Source organism: Chaetodon auriga, chromosome 14 (genome assembly GCF_051107435.1).
Source record: "Chaetodon auriga isolate fChaAug3 chromosome 14, fChaAug3.hap1, whole genome shotgun sequence".
Taxonomy (NCBI): Eukaryota; Metazoa; Chordata; class Actinopteri; order Chaetodontiformes; family Chaetodontidae; genus Chaetodon; species Chaetodon auriga.
The window spans coordinates 7,797,933-7,820,229 of NC_135087.1; the positions used below are offsets into that span (position 1 = coordinate 7,797,933).

General features: G+C 43.1%; 2 pseudogenes; both read right to left on the reverse strand.

The window, feature by feature from the left end:
• Positions 1–1,016: 1,016 nt before the first annotated feature.
• LOC143331890 (Ig lambda-2 chain C region pseudogene) lies at positions 1,017–5,053 on the reverse strand (annotated as a pseudogene).
• A 4,600-nt stretch (positions 5,054–9,653) lies between these two features.
• On the reverse strand, positions 9,654–14,278 carry LOC143331891 (Ig lambda-2 chain C region pseudogene; annotated as a pseudogene).
• Positions 14,279–22,297: the final 8,019 nt, after the last annotated feature.

Here is a 22,297-nt window from a genome sequence, read left to right on the forward strand (position 1 = left end):
CAGTGGAAGCAGCTCCGACTTCACTTTGACCATCAGTGGATTTCAGACTGAAGATGCAGCAGTTTATTACTGTCAGAGTTACCACAGTGGTAGAGTGTTCACACAGTGATTTGTAGCTGTACAAAAACCTCCCTCAGTCAGACTGCAGAGACACTGAGCTGTTACAGCAGGAACCGACTGCAGCTGCTGAAGAGGAAGAGACTCTGACACAGACCACTGAACACAGAGCTGACAGTAACCTCACCAAGCACAAACTACACATTCACACTCATACATTTGTGTGTTTTATATTTTTCCATAGTTTCATTTTTATACCATGTCAAAAACTGTGAAACTAACATTGGTATGATCATCAACATCTGATGACTGGAGTCTTGGTAACCATCGAGCCTGGCTCCATCCAAAGGTACAAAAATCAGCTGAACATCACCACTAAAGCTCAGAGACGCACATGTTGCATTTTGTTTGTTGAACCTGTACAATCACTGAATTTATGAGGTTTTTGTCAAGAAACAGACCCAAACACTGTGACTCAGAGAAAGAGGTGGGAGATGATGAAGAGTTTCATGAGATTAATGATCTTTCCAACAGAGTAACACAGACAAATGAGAGAGATCCAATCATTTGAGCAGACGGTCAGACCAGGGGGGACAGGTCCAAGAGGGAATTAGCTGAAGTTATAAAAGCATTTAATTTCTTGCTGCTCTTCATGAGATAAAAGACCAAACACTTCATCAAGTTGTTCATCACTTCAAGCTTTATTAGCACAAACATCAACCATCAACATGACAGTTATGAAGCACACTCACATCCAGCTGCTGAGCTACACACATTTCTCTCTAAGTTGTTGTTGTCCAACACTTTACAGCAGTGTTGTTCTCTGTCACACAAAGCTTTAGTTTCCTCTGCAAACATTAAAAGTCACATTGATGAGAGCAGCAGGTGTGTTCCTCCTGCTCCCGACCCCAACACACACACACACACAGAGCTCCTGTCGTGGGCTCCAGCCAGCCCCTCTAGGCCTGACACTGGCTCCTGTGGAGGGACTGGGTCTGGCTGTGGCCCTTATGGAGGACCTTGCAGGAGTACAGCTCTCCTTCCATCCAGCGCTCCTTGCTCAGGCTCAGGGTGCTGCTGCTGCTGTAGCGTCCGCTCTTCTCCTCCTCGGAGCTGCTCAGGACCCCCTCTGTCACCTGCGTGCCGTCCACCTCCCAGCTCACCACGGCTCCCTCAGGAGAGTAGCCGCTCAGCAGGCAGGCCAGCGTGGCCGAGCCCCCGGAGAGCTGCTCAGAGGAGGGGGGAAGCAGAGAGACCGAGGGCCTGACCGTGGAGCCAGCTGGAGGGGAGAGCAGAGACACACCAGGAGCAGATTAACTCCCACTGTAGGACACACAGCTGAACACGACACACTGACCACACATGACAGAGGTTAACACGACTGTGGATGAGCTGTGTGCACCATACTGTGATCAGACAGAGGAGAGGAGGTGACAGATGGGACCAAATGAGGCGCTAACAAATAAAACTAAATGCTCAAACTTAATCTCATTTTGACATTTAAACTAATGAGTCTTCGACTGAGGCACTCATCACAAATCACTTAGAATTAGAAAATCATATGCAGCACAAGTGTAAATATAAAGAAATATTCAGAATAATGATCATGAAATTTAACCTCATGTCTAATTTATAATGTTTGACAGTAAATAATTCATGCCTTCAATGATTTTCTTGTTTTTCAAAATGTAATGTCTGTATCCAGTTACAGACTTTGTCATCTGTCTGTTTCACTTCCTTTTCACCACTTTAAACTAACGAACTGTGAACACAAACTACAGCTGGACTGCATGAACATATAAACTGACTTATTTGTTTTATAAACAGATTTCATTTCATTTTAATAACAGTTTGAATGTAAAAAATAAGAAATTTGGTGTCATTTTTTAGCGTTAAACTTTTCCTCAGACCAATTCCACAAGCACATTTTGTCTAAGAAAAAGCCAACTGAAAATAAAATGACAAAATGTAACTTATTTGGCATTTATTTAACCTTAATATTATCAGAAACACAATAATAAAGTGAATCTTTGCACAATGAAAGCCAAATTGCGATTTCAACCAAGTTTGATAAATAACAATAAATATACACATTTCAAACTCCTTAAATAATTTCTTATATAATTAGCTCAATTTATACAATTACTTTTGATCTTTCATGTTGTAGAAATGATAAATCTGTGATACTTACAGTCAATGATGAGTTTGGTTCCTCCACCAAAAGTCCACCACAGTGATACAAACTGATGAAGTGGCCGTACAAAAACCTCCTGCACTGTCAACAAGCATCTATACACTGAAAAAAGTCTCTGATGAAAATAAAATGACATGTTTCTGAATCTGCAAAGCACTTCAAATGGTATGGATTGAAATTATTGTATAAATGAAGGTTATTTCTTTCATTTTTCTTTAGTTTTCTGCACCAGACAGACAAACGACGACAGTCTTCTTGTAATAAAGTCATTTTTTTTCACAGTTTTCTATCAGGTGATACTTGGTTTAATGAACATGATGCTGTTTAATTATGATTTTTTACAAAATCTTGATTAACAGAAGTCAGTTCCATTATTTATCTGCAGTGAACCCTGTCAGTAAATGAAAGGCAGACAAACAGACACATCATACCAACCACAGTGGACACAAACTTCTCCTTAAATCCTCAACTGCACTTGTAATATAAATATTTCCTTGTGTTCCATTAAGATCATAGATGGTGTCAATCCAAACAGTATTTCTCCTGATTTTGTGTCCCACGTTGCCTTGAGCGTGTTGAGAGCAGAGAGATGATTTCCATAGAGAGGAGGCTTTGCATGGTCAGCTGATCCTCCAGTGAACTGAGAAGGTTTATAGTCCTGTGAGTTCAACACTGCAGGACTCACATCTGTCAGTCAACACAGCAGAAAGCACGAGCACCATGACTCTCATCACCATCCTCATCTGGACGCTGGCCTGCTGCTGTTTCACAGGTTCATTCTCTCAGCAACATTTCAAACATGATGTGCTGCCTTTTCTCTCATTTCTTTCTGCTGATCAATGAATGATTTGTTTTTGTCTGCAGGATGCAGCGGTCAGGTGACTGTGACTCAGCCTCCAGTAGTGACATCGACCGCAGGATCCACTGTCACTGTCACCTGTAAAACCAGCAAGCCTGTTTACAGATACAGTAGTGGAGCTGAGGATATGTACTGGTATCAACAGAAATCTGGACAGCCTCCAAAGCTCCTAATACAACTTGTAAGCACACGAAATTCAGGAACACCAGCTCGGTTTAGTGGCAGTGGAAGCAGCTCCGACTTCACTTTGACCATCAGTGGAGTTCAGACTGAAGACGCAGCAGTTTATTACTGTCAGAGTTACCACAGTGGCCCAGTGTTCACACAGTGATTTGTAGCTGTACAAAAACCTCCCTCAGTCAGACTGCAGAGACACTGAGCTGTTACAGCAGGAACCGACTGCAGCTGCTGAAGAGGAAGAGACTCTGACACAGACCACTGAACACAGAGCTGACAGTAACCTCACCAAGCACAAACTACACATTCACACTCATGCATTTTTCCAATGTCAAGAACTGTGATACAATCATTGTTATAACCAACAACCCGTTATGTTCATTTTCATAGGAAAATCAAGATTCAGGAAGGCAGACAAGTGAAGGCAGCAGAAATATACTTTGGCGTTTCAGCAAGTGGAGAGCTGGTGCTTATTGAAGCCCTGTTTACATGCACACGGTTATTTTGAAAAATGGAGACGTTTCCCTTCCTTTGTGCCCTTTGTTTACACGCAATCAATGAAAATGATGCCTTGTCAAAACTCTGGCCAGAGTTGAGATTTTGGAAAACTTCGGTTGCACGTTTGCATGTAAACGGAGAAAAACAGAGAAAAACAGAGTTTTAGGTAGCCGACGTCACATTAAACGCCAGAACTTGCACCTGTGCCAAACGGTTGACCCATGTTTACATTTTCATTTGGCCGTGGTGATCATGGATGCATTCAGAGTAGCAGTCGCATTTATGTTGGTGCAAACCCTTTTTGTATGTTTGCATTTGTAAATACAGCTGCTCTATTATATCGAGGAGCAGAGACGAATGAGTGCTCGGAGGTCAGCAATTTTGCAACAACTTCTCCCCCCACCAACATGAAGAGCCAGTCCGCGTCACAGCCAGCGTCGACGGCATGCATACACGGGTTAGTGTAAAAGAAAAGTTTTCTGAAAACGGACACGTGTGCACGTGGTTATTCTGAAAACGGAGAGGGTGAAATGTCCGTTTCTGAAAATAGCCGGCTACGTGTAAACGTAGTGCCAATCTGTGTTAGTGAGCACTTTTACTTTGCTGGGACAATCCATCCCACCTCACAGGTGTGGCATATCAAGATGCTGGTTAGACAGCATGATTTTTGCACAGGTGTGCCTTAGGCTGGCCTCAATAAAAGGCCACTCTAGAATGTTCAGTTTTATCACACACCATGCTGAGGGAGCGTGCAATTGTCATGCTGACTGCAGGAATGTCCACCAGCTGTTGCCCGTGAATTGAATGTTCATTTCTCTACCATAAGCCGTCTCCAAAGGCGTTTCAGACAATTTGGCAGTACATCCAACCGGCCTCACAACCGCAGACCACGTGTAACCACACCAGCCCAGACCTTCAGATCCAGCGTGTTCACCTCCAAGATCGTCTGAGACCAGCCACCTGGACAGCTGCTGCAACAATCAGTTTGCATAACCAAAGAATTTCTGCACAAACTGTCAGAAACCGTCTCAGGGAAGCTCGTCTGCATGTTTGTTGTCCTCATCGGGGTCTCGACCCGACTGCAGTTCGTCGTCGTAACTGACTTGAGTGGGCGAATGCTCACATTCGATGTCGTCTGGCACGTTGGAGAGGTGTTCTCTTCACGGATGAATCCAGGTTTTCACTGTTCAGGGCAGATGGCAGACAGCGTGTGGCGTCTTGTGGGTGAGCGGTTTGCTGATGTCAATGCTGTGGATGGAGTGGCCCATGGTGGCGGTGGGGTTTTGATATGGGCAGGTGTATGTTATGGACAACGAACACAGGTGTATTTTATTAATGACATTTTGAATGCAGAGACACCGTGACGAGATCCTGAGGCCCATTGTTGTGCCATTCATCCATGACCATCACCTCATGTTGCAGCACGATAATGCTGTTGCAAGGATCTGTACACAATTCCTGGAAGCTGAAAACATCCCAGTTCTTGTATTGCCAGCATACTCATCGGACGCATCACCCATTGAGCATGTTTGGGATGTTCTGGATGGGCGCATACGACAGCGTGTTCCAGTTCCTGCCAAAATCCAGCAACCTGGCACAGCCATTGAAGAGGAGTGGACCAACATTCAACAGGCCACAATCAACAACCTGATCAACTCTATGCAAAGGAGATGTGTTGCACTGCATGAGGCAAATGGTGGTCACACCAGATACTGACTGGTTCTCTGACTCCCCCAGACCCCCCAATAAAGCAAAACTGAACATTTCAGAGTGGCCTTTTATTGAGGCCAGCCTAAGGCACACCTGTGTAATAATCATGCTGCCTAATCAGCATCTTGATACGCCACACTGTGAGGTGGGATGGATCATCTCGGCAAAGGAGAAGTGCTCACGAACACACATTTAGACAGATTTGTGAACAATATTTGAGAGGAATGTTTTTTTTTGTGTATATAGAAAATGTTTTAGATCTTTAGTTCAGCTCATGAAAAATTGGAGTAAGAACAAATGTGTTGCATTTAAATTTTTGTTCAGTGTATTTACTATACAAACATGAGATGATCAGACATATCATGGCCATCCAAGCTGGTGGGGCTTGGAGTTATGATCATATCTTTTGATCTTATAGGTCATTTCTCAAAAAGTCACACCCCCACTTTGTGATAGTATTGGTTTCTTCTACATCTTGCAGGATGAAATGATTCACAACAGCAGGTCTGTATGGACCAGTGTGTTTCACATCAGTGCAGGAAGAGATGTAGGCTGTGATGAGTTGCTGAGGTGCTTAATGCAGCATCAAACCCTTTTTTTAAACAGGTGCAAATGAAATGCAGTTACTTCTACACACTTCAGTGTATTTGAGAAATAAAGGTATGTTTGTTTTGTGAGGACCAGTTAAAGTTGGTCACCATCCCTCAAACCAGGTGTTTAGCCTTTTGGCTCCTTAAATAATCCTGATTTGTGGTAGATGATCATTGCAGTCGAGGCAGAAAGGACTCTGGAGGAGAACTGGAGGAGAGTCATGGATTCCTTTTGTGGTCTTGAAGACAGATGTTGAGGTGGAATTAAAAATCTTGACCTTGACTATTACTGCTCTCTCTGGTTATATGAGTGGTGAAAGGTTTTATGTACTTGGGCTGGTGGTGATGTATCTTTCAAGGAGCCTGAGCAGTTTGGAAAACAAGTCAGGTCTGCTGCCCAGTTTGAGTGTTTATTGACAAGGAGACACTGCTGTGTGAGGTCAGCTCGGTCTCTTTTGCTGCTCCCTGCTGTGTTTGACAATACAGTCATTACAGTTGGGTCATTTTCAATACTCACAACTGCACAAATACTTAACAACAACATCTCTGAATAAAGTGTTCATCCGAATATAAAGTGGGAGATGACTGAGGTAGAAAAACTGATTGAGTGAAGTTTTAAAATCATCACCACAAATCTCCAGTCAGCTCACATTGAGTTAAGTGTTAATCCAGTCTGCCAGCAGGGGGTGCTATAGATATGTTAATGAGGAGATCATAAGAAGTGACAACGAGATTGTTCACAATGAAGAGACGAAACATAAAGAAAAGAATAAAGTCGACATTTTCTAGATGGACCTTTAATGTCTGAATGATGGTCAAGATGATGAAGTGTGGCTCCACCTCACCTCTGCTCTTTCTGTTTCACATGAACAGGTGTGTGTTTGCCTTCTTCACTATATTTGCATGACTTTGATGCATCACTGCTCCTCACACTTTAAGTTCTTGTGTCACAGAGAGTCTGAACTGTTTTCGTGCACTCACACTGAAAACTGCATCAGGATGATGTTGCCAATAACTCTGATTGTCATGTTGGGTTTTCTGAGTCAGGGTGAGAGATTTTCCACATGTTCAGAGTAAATTCAGTCGCTTCCCTCGTCTTTACTTTTGCTTTGAACATGTTTGTTGTTGTCTTCTTTTAAAACCTGAGCTGCTGCTTCAGATGACTTTAAACATGTTTTTCTTTCCTCATTTCAGAATCTTCTGCCAACAAATTTCTGACTCAGACTGACAAATTCAAGTCTGTTAGTCTTGGAGGGACTGTGACCATCAGCGCCACAGGGAGTTCAAATATTGGTGCTTATCTCAGTTGGTACCTTCAGAAACCTGGACAGGCTCCCAAACTTCTTATATACTTAGCCTCAACTCGCTTCTCAGGGACTCCGTCTCGATTCAGTGGCAGTAAATCTGGTTCTCACTACACTCTGACCATCAGTGGTGTTCAGGCTGAAGATGCTGGAGATTATTACTGTGCTGGCTACCATACTGATGGAACGTTCACACAGTGATTCAGAGCCGTACAAAAACCTCCTTCAGTTTGACTGAAGTGAAAACGGCCTGCTGCAGGTGCAAAAGGTTGATGAAGAGACTGATGATGAGGATAACTGGTCCAGTGAACACAAGAGTCATCAAGCAGAACCACAATGAATCTTAATAAACTCCAACAAATTCCCAGTTGCTGAAGTGCAGCTGAAAATTAATATGCAGAAATATATGTTAGAAAGTAAACAGTGATTGCAACAAATGTTCAACAGTATTAACACTAATAGTTTTACATTTAGCAGCATAAAAATTTAGCTTTTACACCTCCATTGAAAAGATTCAAATCCACGTTGCCTTGAGTGTGTTGAGAGCAGAGAGATGATTTCCATAGAGAGGAGGCTTTGCATGGTCAGCTGATCCTCCAGTGAACTGAGAAGGTTTATAGTCCTGTGAGTTCAACACTGCAGGACTCACATCTGTCAGTCAACACAGCAGAAAGCACGAGCACCATGACTCTCATCACCATCCTCATCTGGACGCTGGCCTGCTGCTGTTTCACAGGTTCATTCTCTCAGCAACATTTCAAACATGATGTGCTGCCTTTTCTCTCATTTCTTTCTGCTGATCAATGAATGATTTGTTTTTGTCTGCAGGATGCAGCGGTCAGGTGACTGTGACTCAGCCTCCAGTAGTGACATCGACTGCAGGATCCACTGTCACTGTCACCTGTAAAACCAGCAAACCTGTTTACAGTGACAGTGATGGAGACTATATGTCCTGGTATCAACAGAAACCTGGACAGCCTCCAAAGCTCCTAATAAAATTTGCAAGCACACAACATTCAGGAACACCAGCTCGGTTTAGTGGCAGTGGAAGCAGCTCTGACTTCACTTTGACCATCAGTGGAGTTCAGACTGACGATGCAGCAGTTTATTACTGTCAGAGTTACCACAGTGGTGGAGTGTTCACACAGTGATTTGTAGCTGTACAAAAACCTCCCTCAGTCAGACTGCAGAGACACTGAGCTGTTACAGCAGGAACCGACTGCAGCTGCTGAAGAGGAAGAGACTCTGACACAGACCACTGAACACAGAGCTGACAGTAACCTCACCAAGCACAAACTACACATTCACACTCATATATTTGTGTGATTTATATTTTTCCATAGTTTTATTTTAATTCCATATGAAAAACTGTGAAACTAACATTGTTATAATTACCAACATTTCATGTTCATTTTCCACACATTAGCATCATTTGCTTTTCCATCACTTTCCACTGACACCGTAATCCACAAAACTCTGAACATGTCATTTATTCCTTTGAACAAACACATTTATCTTTGTCAGAGGTTCATATTTTACTGACTGATGCCACTCTCATCTCTGACCATTGAACATGAGACGACAGCCAGTGGCCGCTTAGCTTCGCTTTGTGTGATGACTGGAGTCTTGGTAACCATCGAGCCTGGCTCCATCCAAAGGTACAAAAATCAGCTGAACATCACCACTAAAGCTCAGAGACGCACATGTTGCATTTTGTTTGTTGAACCTGTACAATCACTGAATTTATTACTTTTGTGTCAAGAAACAGACCCAAACACTGTGACTCACAGAAAGAGGTGGGAGATGATGAAGAGTTTCATCAGATTAACGATCTTTCCAACAGAGTAACACAGACAAATGTCAGAGATCCAATCATTTGAGCAGACGGTCAGGCCAGGGGGGACAGGTCCAAGAGGGAATCAGCTGAAGTTCTAAAAGCATTTAATTTCTTGCTGCTCTTCAAGAGATAAAAGACCAAACACTTCATCAAGTTGTTCATCACTTCAAGCTTTATTAGCACAAACATCAACCATCAACATGACAGTTATGAAGCACACTCACATCCAGCTGCTGAGCTACACACATTTCTCTCTAAGTTGTCGTTGTCCAACACTTTACAGCAGTGTTGTTCTCTGTCACACAAAGCTTTAGTTTCCTCTGCAAACATTAAAAGTCATATTGATGAGAGCAGCAGGTGTGTTCCTCCTGCTCCCGACCCCAACACACACACACAGAGCTCCTGTCGTGGGCTCCAGCCAGCCCCTCTAGGCCTGACACTGGCTCCTGTGGAGGGACTGGGTCTGGCTGTGGCCCTTATGGAGGACCTTGCAGGAGTACAGCTCTCCTTGCATCCAGCGCTCCTTGCTCAGGCTCAGGGTGCTGCTGCTGCTGTAGCGTCCGCTCTTCTCCTCCTCGGAGCTGCTCAGGACCCCCTCTGTCACCTGCGTGCCGTCCACCTCCCAGCTCACCACGGCTCCCTCAGGAGAGTAGCCGCTCAGCAGGCAGGCCAGCGTGGCCGAGCCCCCGGAGAGCTGCTCAGAGGAGGGGGGAAGCAGAGAGACCGAGGGCCTGACCGTGGAGCCAGCTGGAGGGGAGAGCAGAGACACACCAGGAGCAGATTAACTCCCACTGTAGGACACACAGCTGAACACGACACACTGACCACACATGACAGAGGTTAACACGACTGTGGACGAGCTGTGTGCACCATACTGTGATCAGACAGAGGAGAGGAGGTGACAGATGGGACCAAATGAGGCGCTAACAAATAAAACTAAATGCTCAAACTTAATCTCATTTTGACATTTAAACGAATGAGTCTTCGACTGAGGCACTCATCACAAATCACTTAGAATTAGAAAATCATATGCAGCACAAGTGTAAATATAAAGAAATATTCAGAATAATGATCATGAAATTTAACCTCATGTCTAATTTATAATGTTTGACAGTAAATAATTCATGCCTTCAGTGATTTTCTTGTTTTTCAAAATGTAATGTCTGTATCCAGTTAAAGACTTTGTCATCTGTCTGTTTCACTTCCTTTTCACCACTTTAAACTAACGAACTGTGAACACAAACTACAGCTGGACTGCATGAACATATAAACTGACTTATTTGTTTTATAAACAGATTTCATTTCATTTTAATAACAGTTTGAATGTAAAAAATAAGAAATTTGGTGTCATTTTTTAGCGTTAAACTTTTCCTCAGACCAATTCCACAAGTACATTTTGTCTAATAAAATGTCACTTGAAAATAAAATATGAGAAAATGTAACTTATTTGGCATTTATTTAACCTTAATATGATCAGAAACACGATAATAAAGTGAATCTTTTCACAATGAAAGCCAAATTGCGATTTCAGCTAATTTTGATAAATAACAATAAATATACACATTTCAAACTCCTTCAATAATTTCTGATGAAATTAGCTCATTTTGCACAATGAAGTTTGATCTTTCATGTTGTAGAAATGATAAATCTGTGATACTTACAGTCAATGATGAGTTTGGTTCCTCCACCGAAAGTGTACCACAGTGATACAAACTGATGAAGTGGCCGTACAAAAACCTCCTGCACTGTCAACAAACATCTATACACTGAAAAAAGACTCTGACGAAAATAAAATGACATGTTTCTGAATCTGCAAAGCATTTTAAGTGATATGGATTGAAATTATTGTATAAATGAAGGTTATTTCTTTCATTTTTCTTTAGTTTTCTGCACCTGACAGACAAACGATGACAGTCTTCTTGTAATAAAGTCATTTCTTTGACTGTTTTCTATCAATTGACACTTGGTTGAATGAACATGATGCTTTTTAATAATAATAATTTCCAAACTCACAATAAGCAAAAGTGAATTACATTATTTATCTGCAGTGAACCCTCTCAGTAAATGAAAGGCAGACAAACAGACACATCATACCAACCACAGTGGACACAAACTTCTCCTTAAATCCTCAACTGCACTTGTGATATAAATATTTCCTTGTGTTCCATTAAGATCATAGATGGTGTCAATCCAAACAGTATTTCTCCTTATTTTGGGTCCCACGTTGCCTTGAGTGTGCTGAGAGCAGAGAGGTGATTTCCATAGAGAGGAGGCTTTGCATGGTCAGCTGATCCTCCAGTGAACTGAGAAGGTTTATAATCCTGTGAGTTCAACACTGCAGGACTCACATGTGTCAGTCAACACAGCAGAAAGCACGAGCACCATGACTCTCATCACCATCCTCATCTGGACGCTGGCCTGCTGCTGTTTCACAGGTTCATTCTCTCAGCAACATTTCAAACATGATGTGCTGCCTTTTCTCTCATTTCTTTCTGCTGATCAATGAATGATTTGTTTTTGTCTGCAGGATGCAGCGGTCAGGTGACTGTGACTCAGCCTCCAGTAGTGACAACGACTGCAGGATCCACTGTCACTGTCACCTGTAAAGTCAGCAAACCTGTTTACAGATGGTCTGATGGTGATGAGGGTATGTTCTGGTATCAACAGAAATCTGGACAGCCTCCAAAGCTCCTAATAAGATATGCAAGCACACGAGTTTCAGGAACACCAGCTCGGTTTAGTGGCAGTGGAAGCAGCTCCGACTTCACTTTGACCATCAGTGGAGTTCAGACTGAAGATGCAGCAGTTTATTACTGTCAGAGTTACCACTACATAAACAGTGCTCCTGTGTTCACACAGTGATTTGTAGCTGTACAAAAACCTCCCTCAGTCAGACTGCAGAGACACTGAGCTGTTACAGCAGGAACCGACTGCAGCTGCTGAAGAGGAAGAGACTCTGACACAGACCACTGAACACAGAGCTGACAGTAACCTCACCAAGCACAAAATACACATATTCACACTCAACTCATATATTTTTCCAATTTACCACCAACCCATGCTGTTAATTTCCCATATACATCAGTATCACTTGCATTTCCATTACAGAGACAGTTGAAGGCAATGCACATGAGAACGGAGGAACATCAAGAGTCAGGATGGCAAGCAAGCAAGGGACGAAAGTAGAAATATACTTTGGCCTTTCATCAGGAGTCTCAGTCATTGCCACATGGATTAACAGACATTTCAGCAAGTGGAGAGCTGGTGCTGTGGCTGCAGGTGAGTCTTGATTGAATGATTGAGTGCAGCTGCGTTCATGGGAGGAGGAGGCCGAGCCCAACCTGTCAGCCACACCCTGCAGGGAAACACACTCACACCAGACAGACAGACAGGAGACAGAGGGAGAGGACAAACACAAGACACAAAAAGGAAAAAGTAGGGGAATCTGTGGATCACCACAGTCTGTTAAACATGAAGCTACAGCCAGTGGCCTGTTAGCTTAGCTTGGCATTAGCTTAGCCTAGCATTCAGGCTTCTTGGACTGGAAGCAGAGGTAAAAATATAAGCACAACAACAGCTCTGAAGCTCATTATATTTCATCGTTTCACAAACAAAATATCTATGATAATCACAAATGTATCCAAACACTGTCATGTACATGCACACACCACCAAAATATTCTAATGATAGAAATAATCTCGTTCCACTTACAGTTTTTCTCCATTGCTAAAACACTAAACCCTATTGTCTGAACCAAACGCTCCATTGCCTGAACCCACTGATTGAATCAGTCACTCTTTTGGCAAAACCATAAGCACTTTTCACCTGTTTAGACACAACTTGTCAACACATTTTCATTTTTGTGATGCACCTGTGTTGCATAATGGTGAGCACAGGTGGCAAAAGTCAAACGCAAGTAAAGCACAGGTGTCACTGGTTGAACACAACAACTCAACATTGATCACACTTGTGGCTAACAATGTGAGGGAACATATATAAGGCAGTTCAGAGAGCACTGATTTGTGAGGCAAAACAATGGATAGAAATCTGAGAGGAGGAGTTTGTGTGAGAGGTGGTCGAGGAGGTCGAGGTGGTCAGTGAAGACGAAGAACAGTAATATCTGATGAAATCAGAGCAACTGTGATTGACCATGTTCTTGTCCATGGTATCAGCATGAGGGAGGCCGGACAAAGGGTACAACCAAACATCAGTAGATTCACTGTGTCCACCGTAATCCCAAGATTTAGAGAAGAGAACAGGTAATTACCTTTTTTGACATTATGGTATGTAAATGTTGACAGCAATTACTGTATGACTATACTATATACTGTACCACAGTATGCTGTAAGTAAATATATGTTTCAGTACATCACTGTGCCAATGTACTGTAGTATTGTAATGGAGGGTTAGGCGAACTGTTTGTAGGCCTAGTATTCCATGTATATTTTTGTAGGTGCATGTTCTCTTTTTGTAGAATTGAAAGACTGTCACATGGGGGTGGGAGGACAGGTATGTTCTCCCCACACAAAGAGACCCGAATTGTCGATATGGTCCGTGAGAACAACACCATTAAACTGCGTGAAATTCAGCAGAAGATCATTGAGGACCATGTAAATTTTGAGGGTATCAGCAGTGTCAGCCTCTCTACTGTTGATCGTGTCCTCAAACGCAACAGACTGCGCATGAAACAGCTGTACAGAGAGCCCTTTGATCGCGACTCAGAGTCAAAGATTCCAGTATGTACAGGTTGGTATATATCCAGACACATTCAATGTTGATTGCTGTAAGTAGTGATTTACTGTAGCGGCCTAAATCACTTTTTCTGTATCACTTACAAAACTGTATCTATTTGTACAGAGAGTTTTTCAACTGGATGCAATGGAAAGACTCCATGAATACATCTACACGGATGAAGCTGGGTTTAATCTCACCAGTAGGAGAAGGAGACGCCATAGCGTGATTGGCCAGCGGGCCATTGTTGGTGTCCCTGGGCAGCATGTTGGTAATGTCACATTGTGTGCTGCCATCAGCAATCATGGGGTTGTCCACCATCATGCCAACCTGGGGCCCTACAACACTCACCAGCTCCCTATTTTCCTCAATCACATGCGAGATGCTCTGTTAGGGCAGCAGGATCCCATCTATGTTGTTGTTTGGGACAATGTGAGTTTTCACAGAGCCCTCCAGGTTAGAGAGTGGTTCAATATGAACCAAGGTTTTATCAATCTTTTCCTTCCACCGTACTCCCCTTTCCTGAACCCCATTGAAGTATTCTTCTCCCCCTGGCGGTGGAAGGTATATAAACGCCAACCTTACACCAGGGTGAATCTCCTGCAAGCCATGGAACGAGCCTGAGGTGACACAGGTGTGGAGGCATGCCAAGCCTGGATACGGCATGCCAGGGGCTTTGTTTCCCCTGTTGACAAAATGTGGCCTGTGATGTGGATGAAGTCCTGTGGCCTGACCCAGTACGGAGAAATGATGCTGTGGCTGAGTAATGCACTTCTCATTTCTATATTTTTGTACTTTATTTTTACATAGGCTTACTGTATACAAGTGCTAAATGTACAAGATTTCTGTTTTTTGTACCTTTTTTTTTTTTTTTTTTTTTAAAATATGTAAAAGTGCTGAATGCACAGGTTTTTTGTTTTGTTTTGCAGTTTTGAACATGGATTAAACTGTTTTGAGGTGAAAGTTTGGTCTTGCAAGAGGAGTCTGAGGTTTTGTGAATGTAGCTTGAAAGTTGGGTTTTGTGTTCACAGTTGTAGGAATTAGATGACTTGCTAATCTCGGGAATCAGTCTGTGAATTGTAAAAGTCTTTGTGGCCTTTGATCACTAAGGTGAGATGAGCATTCAATAGGGGAACAGGATGAAGGGGGAAGTTTTTAGGGTGCGATCCATTGCAACTGAGAAGTTTATGGTATAGTATTAACCTCAGGGAACAGGATGAGTAAACTCCCCCAAATTGCCATTGTTCTTGAAGGAAAGATTTTATCATTACCAGGTGCATGTGACAACCATTTGTCTTTTTGTTGAACAGTGTAAATGCCAAGACATTGTGGAGATCTAGAGAGAACACTCTGCATGAGTCTTCCCTCCATGCTGCATGTATTCAAGAGACCTGATTCATCACACCGAGTCTGTAATTCTTCTGAGAATTAGCAACTCTCAACAAGCAACAAGGAGAATTTCCCTTACACAGTTTAGAGAAAAGGAGAGCAGCTTTCGAGAAATGTGTCTTAGCAATAAAGAAAAACTGTAAGACTAACATATTGATATTAAGAAGCATAAAAATCTGCTTTTACAGCTACATTCAAATAATTCAAATCCATGTTGTCTTGAGTGTGTTGAGGGCAGAGAGATGATTTCCATAGAGAGGAGGCTTTGCATGGTCAGCTGATCCTCCAGTGAACTGAGAAGGTTTATAGTCCTGTGAGTTCAACACTGCAGGACTCACATCTGTCAGTCAACACAGCAGAAAGCACGAGCACCATGACTCTCATCACCATCCTCATCTGGACGCTGGCCTGCTGCTGTTTCACAGGTTCATTCTCTCAGCAACATTTCAAACATGATGTGCTGCCTTTTCTCTCATTTCTTTCTGCTGATCAATGAATGATTTGTTTTTGTCTGCAGGATGCAGCGGTCAGGTGACTGTGACTCAGCCTCCAGTAGTGACATCGACTGCAGGATCCACTGTCACTGTCACCTGTAAAACCAGCACACCTGTTTACAGTAATAACTACATGTTCTGGTATCAACAGAAATCTGGACAGCCTCCAAAGCTCCTAATAAGACATGCAAGCACACGAGTTTCAGGAACACCAGCTCGGTTTAGTGGCAGTGGAAGCAGCTCTGATTTCACTTTGACCATCAGTGGAGTTCAGACTGAAGATGCAGCAGTTTATTACTGTCAGAGTTACCACAGTACTTATGTGTTCACACAGTGATTTGTAGCTGTACAAAAACCTCCCTCAGTCAGACTGCAGAGACACTGAGCTGTTACAGCAGGAACCGACTGCAGCTGCTGAAGAGGAAGAGACTCTGACACAGACCACTGAACACAGAGCTGACAGTAACCTCACCAAGCACAAACTACACATTCACACTCATGCATTTTTCCAATGTCAAGAACTGTGATACAATCATTGTTATAACCAACAACCCGTTATGTTCATTTTCATAGGAAAATCAAGATTCAGGAAGGCAGACAAGTGAAGGCAGCAGAAATATACTTTGGCGTTTCAGCAAGTGGAGAGCTGGTGCTTATTGAAGCCCTGTTTACATGCACACGGTTATTTTGAAAAATGGAGACGTTTCCCTTCCTTTGTGCCCTTTGTTTACACGCAATCAATGAAAATGATGCCTTGTCAAAACTCTGGCCAGAGTGGAGATTTTGGAAAACTTCGGTTGCACGTTTGCATGTAAACGGAGAAAAACAGAGAAAAACAGAGTTTTAGGTAGCCGACGTCACATTAAACGACAGAACTTGCACCTGTGCCAAAAGGTCGACTTATGTTTACATTTTCATTTGGCCGTGGTGATCATGGATGCATTCAGAGTAGCAGTCGCATTTATGTTGGTGCAAACCCTTTTCGTATGTTTGCATTTGTAAATACAGCTGCTCTATTATATCAAGGAGCAGAGATGAATGAGTGCTCGGAGGTCAGCAATTTCGCAACAACTTCTCCCCCCACCAACATGAAGAGCCAGTCCGCGTCACCGCCCGCGTCGACGGCATGCATACACGGGTTAGTGTAAACGAAAAGTTTTCTGAAAACGGACACGTGTGCACGTGGTTATTCTGAAAACGGAGAGGGTGAAATGTCCGTTTCTGAAAATAGCCGGCTACGTGTAAACGTAGTGCCAATCTGTGTTAGTGAGCACTTTTACTTTGCCGGGATAATCCATCCCACCTCACAGGTGTGGCATATCAAGATGCTGGTTAGACAGCATGAATATTGCACAGGTGTGCCTTAGGCTGGCCTCAATAAAAGGCCCCTCTAGAATGTTCAGTTTTATCACACACCATGCTGAGGGAGCGTGCAATTGTCATGCTGACTGCAGGAATGTCCACCAGAGCTGTTGCCCGTGAATTGAATGTTCATTTCTCTACCATAAGCCGTCTCCAAAGGCGTTTCAGACAATTTGGCAGTACATCCAACCGGCCTCACAACCGCAGACCACGTGTAACCACACCAGCCCAGACCTTCAGATCCAGCGTGTTCACCTCCAAGATCATCTGAGACCAGCCACCCGAACAGCTGCTGCAACAATCAGTTTGCATAACCAAAGAATTTCTGCACAAACTGTCAGAAACCGTCTCAGGGAAGCTCGTCTGCATTTTTGTCGTCCTCATCATGGTCTCGACCCGACTGCAGTTCGTTGTCATCACCGACTTGAGTGGGCGAATGGTCACATTCGATGTCGTCTGGCACGTTGGAGAGGTGTTCTCTTCACGGATGAATCCAGGCTTTCACTGTTCAGAGCAGATGGCAGACAGCGTGTGTGGCGTCTTGTGGGTGAGCGGTTTGCTGATGTCAACGTTGTGGATGGAGTGGCCCATGATGGCGGTGGGGTTATGGTATGGGCAGGCGTACGTTATGGACAACGAACACAGGTATATTTTATTGATGGCATTTTGAATGCACAGTGATACCGTGATGAGATCCTGAGGCCCATTGTTGTGCCATTCATCCATGACCATCACCTCATGTTGCAGCACGATAATGCTGTTGCAAGGATCTGTACACAATTCCTGGAAGCTGAAAACATCCCAGTTCTTGCATGGCCAGCATACTCATCGGACGTGTCACCCATTGAGCATGTTTGGGATGCTCTGGATCGGCGTATCGACGACGACAGCGTGTTCCAGTTCCTGCCAAAATCCAGCAACTTGGCACAGCCATTGAAGAGGAGTGGACCAACATTCAACAGGCCACAATCAACAACCTGATCAACTCAATGCAAAGGAGATGTGTCGCACTGCGTGAGGCAAATGGTGGTCACACCAGATACTGACTGGTTTTCTGACCCCCCAGACCCCCCAATAAAGCAAAACTGAACATTTCAGAGTGGCCTTTTATTGAGGCCAGCCTAAGGCACCCCTGTATAATAATCATGCTGCCTAATCAGCATCTTGATACGCCACACTGTGAGGTGGGATGGATCATCTTGGCAAAGGAGAAGTGCTCACAAACACAGATTGAGACAGATTTGTGAACAATATTTGAGAGGAATGTTTTTTTTTGTGTATATAGAAAATGTTTTAGATCTTTGAGTTCAGCTCGTGAAAAATTGGAGTAAAAACAAACGTGTTGCATTTAGATTTTTGTTCAGTGTATTTACTATACAAACATGAGATGATCAGGCATATCATGGCCATCCAAATGGGTGGGGCTTGTAGTTATGATCATATCTTTTGATCTTATAGGTCATTTCTCAAAAAGTCACACCCCCACTTTGTGATAGTATTGGTTTCTTCCACATCTTGCAGGATGAATTGATTCACAACAGCAGGTCTGTATGGACCAGTGTGTTTCACATCAGTGCAGGAAGAGATGTAGGCTGTGATGAGTTGCTGAGGTGCTTAATGCAGCATCAAACCCTTTTTTAAACAGGTGCAAATGAAATGCAGTTACTTCTACACACTTCAGTGTATTTGAGAAATAAAGGTAAGGTTTGCTTTGTGAGGACCAGTTAACATTGGTCGCCATCCCTTAAACGGGGTGTTTAGCCTTTTGGCTCTTTGGTCAATCCTGATTTGTGGTAGATGATCATTGCAGTCGAGGCAGAAAATCAAATCTCGAAAGACAGCATTCAGCCTGATATGAAGTGGGAGATTACTGAAGTAGAAAAACTGACTGAGTGAAGATTTAAAATCATCACTGCAAATCTCACATTGAGTTTAGTGTTGATCCAGTTTGCCAACAGGGGGTGCTATAGATATGTTAAAGAAGTGACAACGAGATTGTTAACAATGAAGAGAGGAAACATAAAGGAAAGAATAAAGTCGACATTTTCTAGATGGACCTTAAATGTCTGAATGATGGTCAAGATGATGAAGTGTGGCTCCACCTCACCTCTGCTCTTTCTGTTTCACATGAACAGATGTGTGTTTGCCTTCTTCACTTTATTTGCATGACTTTGATACATCACTGCTCCTCACGCTTTAAGTTCTTGTGTCACAGAGAGTCTGAACTGTTTTCATGCACTCACACTGAAAACTGCATCAGGATGATGTTGCCAATAACTCTGATTGTCATGTTGGGTTTTCTGAGTCAGGGTGAGAGATTTTCCACATGTTCAGAGTAAATTCAGTCGCTTCTCTCGTCTTTACTTTTGCTTTGAACATGTTTGTTGTTGTCTTCTTTTAAAACCTGAGCTGCTGCTTCAGATGACTTTAAACATGTTCTTCTTTCCTCATTTCAGAGTCTTCTGCCAACAATTTTCTGACTCAGACTGACAAATTCAAGTCTGTTAGTCTTGGAGGGACTGTGACCATCAGCGCCACAGGGAGTTCAAATATTGGTGCTGATCTCAGTTGGTACCTTCAGAAACCTGGACAGACTCCCAAACTTCTTATATACAGAGCCTCAACTCGCTTCTCAGGAACTCCGTCTCGATTCAGTGGCAGTAAATCTGGTTCTGACTACACTCTGACCATCAGTGGTGTTCAGGCTGAAGATGTTGGAGATTACTACTGTTTCGGCAACCATGGTAGTGGAGCGTTCACACAGTGATTCAGAGCCGTACAAAAACCTCCTTCAGTTTGACTGAAGTGAAACGGCCTGCTGCAGGTGCAGAGGGTTGATGAAGAGACTGATGATGAGGATAACTGGTCCAGTGAACACAACACAAAAGTCATCAAGCAGAACCACAATGAATCTAAATAAAACTGAAACAAACTCACAGACAGTTTCTAAAATGCTGCTTTAAGTAAATATGTAGAATTAAATTTCAACAACAAAATAGTTGTTAGAAAATAATCACTCAATGCCACAAACATTCAACACTATTGACACTAAAAGTTTTATTTTACGAAGCATAAAAACCTGCTTTTACATCTACATTCAAATAATTCAAATCCACGTTGCCTTGAGTGTGTTGAGAGCAGAGAGATGATTTCCATAGAGAGGAGGCTTTGCATGGTCAGCTGATCCTCCAGTGAACTGAGAAGGTTTATAGTCCTGTGAGTTCAACACTGCAGGACTCACATCTGTCAGTCAACACAGCAGAAAGCACGAGCACCATGACTCTCATCACCATCCTCATCTGGACGCTGGCCTGCTGCTGTTTCACAGGTTCATTCTCTCAGCAACATTTCAAACATGATGTGCTGCCTTTTCTCTCATTTCTTTCTGCTGATCAATGAATGATTTGTTTTTGTCTGCAGGATGCAGCGGTCAGGTGACTGTGACTCAGCCTCCAGTAGTGACATCGACTGCAGGATCCACTGTCACTGTCACCTGTAAAGTCAGCAAACCTGTTTACAGATGGTCTGATGGTGATGAGGGTATGCACTGGTATCAACAGAAATCTGGACAGCCTCCAAAGCTTCTAATAAGATTTGTAAGCACACAACTTTCAGGAACACCAGCTCGGTTTAGTGGCAGTGGAAGCAGCTCCGACTTCACTTTGACCATCAGTGGATTTCAGACTGAAGATGCAGCAGTTTATTACTGTCAGAGTGCACACATTATAAACAGTGCTTGGGTGTTCACACAGTGATTTGTAGCTGTACAAAAACCTCCCTCAGTCAGACTGCAGAGACACTGAGCTGTTACAACAGGAACTGATTGCAGCTGCTGAAGAGGAAGAGACTCTGACACAGACCACTGAACACAGAGCTGACAGTAACCTCACCAAGCACAAACTACACATTCACACTCATAAATTAATTGTTTTCTCTTAAAAGTATTTTAAATCGCTTTGTTGTCTACAAAGCAGACAAGTGTTGCCTCAACATTGGTAGGCCTGGCCCATATTATCAATTACGGGACTCAAAGTACAGACCAGGAGACAAGAGTAAAAAAACCAAACCAAATTTATTAACAATATGCATAACAGAAAACACACTCATAAGGAGCGGAGAGAACAAACAAAAGGTGCACTCGATGAGAGGAACGAACAATTTCTCCACGTGGGAAGCTGAGGCCTGGCAACGGCTGAACGTGGCTGGTAGGCACTGCGAACAGACAAAGCACAGGTGAAACACAAGAAAAACCACCGGCAAAAGACAGAGATCGCAACTGGGCACAGACTGGAAGTACTCACTGAGCTCGGTTCTGGATGACTCATGGGAGAGATCAGGATAATCTGGCAACCACTCTAGCTCCGTCTCTTCCATTAGTACCTGAACTCGAATCAGGTTCATGTGCTCCAGGTGCGCTGCCTGAGAGGCGGAGTCAGCTGGGTGCAGGGAAACACCCAGCTGAGACAGACAGACACATAACACTGGGGTAAAGGGACACAGAGAACACTAGGGGCAGACAGATCGAACCGATCTTCACAAACATACTTTCACAAAATCGGTTGTTCATGGGTTTATTGTCAAGATGAAAACAAGCATTTTTGATATTTTTCTATCACTGTATAGAGTTCATTATGATTTAAAAGAAATGACATTAGAGAGACGAATATTTACAAGATCAGTCCAAAACTTTTCATTCTCCACAGAGAGGAGAATCAGCTGAAGTTATAAAAGCATTTAATTTCTTGCTGCTCTTCATGAGATAAAAGACCAAACACTTCATCAAAGGTACAAAAATTAGCTGAACATCACCACTAAAGCTCAGAGACGCACATGTTGCATTTTGTTTGTTGAACCTGTACAATCACTGAATTTATGAGGTTTTTGTCAAGAAACAGACCCAAACACTGTGACTCAGAGAAAGACGTGGGAGGTGATGAAGAGTTTAATCAGATTAATGATCTTTCCAACAGAGTATCACAGACAAATGTGAGAGATCCAATCATTTGAGCAGACGGTCAGGCCAGGGGGGACAGGTCCAAGAGGGAATCAGCTGAAGTTCTAAAAGCATTTAATTTCTTGCTGCTCTTCATGAGAT